General features: G+C 33.3%; 1 protein-coding gene across 2 annotated transcripts in view; it reads left to right on the forward strand.

The window, feature by feature from the left end:
* Positions 1-2,608, forward strand: part of LOC144956768 (uncharacterized) — an 11,908-nt gene extending 9,300 nt beyond the window's left edge. For both annotated transcript variants that reach the window (XM_078887470.1, XM_078887471.1), the window contains exon 2: positions 1-2,608. This exon is cut by the window's left edge and continues 2,229 nt beyond it. The gene's annotated coding sequence lies outside the window, so the exon portion shown is untranslated.
* The last annotated feature ends 2,392 nt before the right edge of the window (positions 2,609-5,000 follow it).

Consider the following 5,000-nt stretch of genomic DNA (forward strand, 5'->3'; position numbering starts at 1 on the left):
CATCCAAAAATAAAAAACAATTCGTTGAGTAATGAAAAAGGTAAAAACCAAGATTATAAGGACAACTACGATGGCTATGGAGTGGGGATTCATATGACTATGGTGGAAAAAAACAATGGTTCAATACTGAAAAAGGTAAAAGCCAAGATTATAAAGATGATTACGATGGCTATGGATTTGGAGATTCATACGATTATGGTGGAAAAAACAATTGGTTCAATAATGAAAAGGACAAGAACAAGGGATCCAAAAATCAAAAAGGAAACAACAAGGGATCTAAAGATAAAAAAGGTCAAAACAAGGATTGGAGGATTGGTACGACTATGTGGAAAAAACAATTGGTTGAATGATGAAAAAGGTAAAAACCAAGATTATAAAGACTACGACGATGGCTATGGACGTGGGGATTTATACGATTATGGTGGACAAAACAATTGGTTCAATAATGAAAAGGACAAGAACAAGGGAACCAAAGATCAAAAAGGAAACAAGAAGGCATCCAAAAATAAAAAAGACAATTCGTTGAGTAATGAAAAAGGTAAAAACCAAGATTATAAGGACAACTACGATGGCTATGGATTTGGGGATTCATACGATTATGGTGGAAAAAACAATTGGTTCAATAATGAAAAGGACAAGAACAAGGGATCCAAAAATCAAAAAGGAAGCAACAAGGGATCTAAAGATAAAAAAGGTCAAAACCAAGGATTGGAGGATTGGTACGACTATGGTGGAAAAAACAATTGGTTGAATGATGAAAAAGGTAAAAACCAAGATTATAAGGACGACGACGATTACTATGGATTTGGAGATTCATATGACTATGGTGGACAAAACAATTGGTTCAATAATGAAAAGGACAAGAACAAGGGATCCAAAAATCAAAAAGGAAACAACAAGGCATCCAAAATAAAAAAGACAATTCGTTGAGTAATGAAAAAGGTAAAAACCAAGATTATAAGGACAACTACGATGGCTATGGACGTGGGGATTCATATGACTATGGTGGAAAAAACAATTGGTTCAATACTGAAAAGGTAAAAAGCCAAGATTATAAAGATGATTACGATGGCTATGGATTTGGAGATTCATATGACTATGGTGGAAAAAACAATTGGTTCAATAATGAAAAGGACAAGAACAAGGGAACCAAAGATCAAAAAGGAAACAAGAAGGCATCCAAAAATAAAAAAGACAATTCGTTGAGTAATGAAAAAGGTAAAAACCAAGATTATAAGGACAACTACGATGGCTATGGATTTGGAGATTCATACGATTATGGTGGAAAAAACAATTGGTTCAATAATGAAAAGGACAAGAACAAGGAAACCAAAAATCAAAAAGGAAGCAACAAGGGATCTAAAGATAAAAAAGGTCAAAACCAAGGATTGGAGGATTGGTACGACTATGGTGGAAAAAACAATTGGTTGAATGATGAAAAAGGTAAAAACCAAGATTATAAGGATGACTACGATGGCTATGGATTTGGGGATTCATACGATTATGGTGGAAAAAACAATTGGTTCAATAATGAAAAAGGTAAAAACCAAGATTATAAGGATGATTACGATGGCTATGAACTTGGGGATTCATACGATTATGATGGAAAAAACAATTTGTTCCATTCTGTAAAGGACAAAAATAATGGAAACAAAAACCAAAAAGACAATAACAAAGGAGCCAAAAATCAAATAGACGAAAACAAAGGAGCCAAAAATGAAAAAGATGAAAACAAAGGAGCCAAAAATCAAAATGCTGAAAACAAAGGAACCAAAAACAAAAAAGACAATAACAAAGGAGCCAAAAATAAAAAAGACGAAAACAAAGGAAACAAAAACAAAAAAGACAATAGCAAAGGAGTCAAAAATCAAAAAGACGAAAAGAAAGGAGCCAAAAACCAAAAAGTTGAAAACAAAGGAGCCAAAAATCAAAATGATGAAAACAAAGAAACCAAAAACAAAAAAGACAATAACAAAGGAGCCAAAAATAAAAACGACGAAAACCAAGGAGCCAAAAATCAAAAAGACGAAAACAAAGGAGCCAAAAATCAGAAAGATGAAAAGAAAGGAGCCAAAAATCAAAATGATGAAAACAAAAGAACCAAAAACAAAAAAGACAATAACAAAGGAGCCAAAAATCAAAACGACGAAAATAAAGGAGCCAAAAATCAAAAAGACGAAAACAAAGGAATCAAAAATCAAAAAGACGAAAACAAAGGAGCCAAAAATCAAAAAGATGAAAACAAAGGAGCCAAAAATCAAAAAGATGAAAACAAAGGAACCAAAAATCAAAAAGATGAAAACAAAGGAAACAAAAACAAAAAAGACAATAACAAAGGAGCCAAAAATCAAAAAGATGAAAACAAAAGAACCAAAAATCAAAAAGAGAAAAACGTAGGAACCAAATATCAAAAAGATGAAAACAAACGAACCAAAAATCAAAAAGATGAAAACAAAGGAAGCAAAAACCAAAAAGACAATAACAAAGGAGCCAAAAATAAAAAAGACCAAAATCAAGGATTTGAAGAGATGAACGATTTTGGTGGAAAAAACAATTGGTTCAATAATGAAAAAGATACAAAACAAGATTATAAGGATGACTACGATGGCTATGGACTTGGGTATTCATACAACGATGATGGAAAAAACAATTGGTTCACCAATGAAAAAGGTAAAAACCAAGATTATAAGGATGACTACGATAGCTATGGACGTGGGGATTTATACGACGATGATGGAAAAAACAATTGGTTCAATAATGAAAAAGGTGAAAACCAAGATTATAAGGATGACTACGATGGCTATGGATTTGGGGATTCATACAACGATGATGGAAAAAACAATTGGTTTACTAATGAAAAAGGTAAAAACCAAGATTATAAGGATGACTACGATGGCTATGGACTTGGGGATTCATACGACGATGATGGAAAAAACAATTGGTTCAATAACGAAAAAGGTAAAAACCAAGATTATAAGGATGACTACGATGGCTATGGACTTGGGGATTCATACGACGTTGATGGAAAAAACAATTGGTTCAATAACGAAAAAGGTAAAAACCAAGATTATAAGGATGACTACGATGGTTATGGACATGGGGATTTATACGACGATGATGGAAAAAACAATTGGTTCAATACTGAAAAAGGTAAAAACCAAGATTATAAGGATGACTACGACGGCTATGGACTTGGAGATTCATACAACTATGGTGGACAAAACAATTGGTTCAATACTGAAAACGACAGAAACAATGTGAACAAAGATACTGAAAATGAACACAACGTAAACGTAAACCAAAAAGATAAAAACAAGGAAACCAAAAATGAAAAAGGAAAAAACATAGGGTCCATAAATAAAAAAGGCCAAAACCAAGAACATGAGGATTCATACGACAACTATGGACAAAGCACGGGAACCACGGCAATGACTACTTTGTATCCACTTTCAACAGGAGAGTCATACAACGCAACGTATCAAACAGACACAACCGAGATTCCGTTTACAACCACAAATTTTTCCACAATTTTACATGAAGAAACCAATGAAAGATCGCGTAATTTTTCTCAACGACTGTCTGACATGAAAAATCATTTTGCAAGATTTAAGGGAACAATTCCTAAACCAACGTCTTCTATTGGAAATCATGAAGAGTCTAGCTCGCCTACATCTTCTTATAATAAGATCAGTAGAGCTACTCTGCCCACGGGAGAAACCAAAAAACAGAAAGATTTTATTGATACTGAACACAGAGAAACCCCAAAAGCATATAGTGGGGATCATATAAATCTTGATATTACCGGTTCCAGTTCATTTAATGCAGCTCCAACTAAATCGACTCCTGAAAGGCACACGTCAATTGCCGTGTCATCAGAAAACAGAAAAGAGTGGGCTTTATCCCATGGAACTACCAACCATCCTGGCGTATTGACTGAATCGACGACTGTCATAAATGAATATTCAAATTACAATCAACCAGCATCTAATGAAGAGTTTACACCTGAATATAAAGATACGTATGATTATCGAGATCATGAGTATCCAGGAGCTGAGAATAAGCCTGGTTCTATAAGCAAATTAATGGAAACATTAAAGGATGGTTCTAAACGTCACAATGTCCAGCAATCGGGTAAAGAAATGAACGATTATTCAACCTATGATTATTCCAACTATGATTATTCAGCATCAGGGGACATGTCTGATGGTTCTAAAAGTAAAAAATCGGGTAAAAAAATGAACTATTATTCAACCTATGATTATTCCAACTATGATTATTCAGGATCTGGGGACATGTCTGATGGTTCTAAAAGTAAAATATCGGGTAAAAAAACGAACGATTATTCAACCTATGATTATTCATACTATGATTATTCAGGATCTGGAGATATGTCTGATGGTTCTAAAAGTAAAAAATCAGGTAAAAAAATGAACGAATATTCAACCTATGATTATTCCAACTATGATTATTCAGGATCTGGAGATATGTCTGATGGTACTAAAAGTAAAAAATCAGGTAAAAAAATGAACGATTATTCAACCTATGATTATTCCAACTATGATTATTCAGGATCTGGAGATATGTCTGATGGTTCTAAAAGTAAAAATTCAGGTAAAAAAATGAACGATTATTCAACCTATGATTATTCCAACTATGATTATTCAGGATCTGGAGATATGTCTGATGGTTCTAAAAGTAAAAAATCAGGTAAAAAAATGAACGATTATTCAACCTATGATTATTCAAATTATGATTATTCAGGATCTGGGGACATGTCTGATGGTTCTAAAAGTCGCAATGTCCAACAATCGGGTAAAGAAATGTACGATTATTCAAACTATGATTGGTCAAACTATAATTATTCAAACAATGATTATTCAAACGATGATTATTGGAACTATGATTATTCAAGCTATGATTATTCGAACTATGATTATTCAGGATCTGGAGATATGTCTGATGGTTCTAAAAGTCCCAAAAGTCCCGTTGATACTCAGTTT

This window comes from Berghia stephanieae, chromosome 11 (genome assembly GCF_034508935.2).
Source record: "Berghia stephanieae isolate SIO BIC M18660-M18661 chromosome 11, UCSD_Bste_1.3, whole genome shotgun sequence".
NCBI lineage: Eukaryota > Metazoa > Mollusca > Gastropoda > Nudibranchia > Aeolidiidae > Berghia > Berghia stephanieae.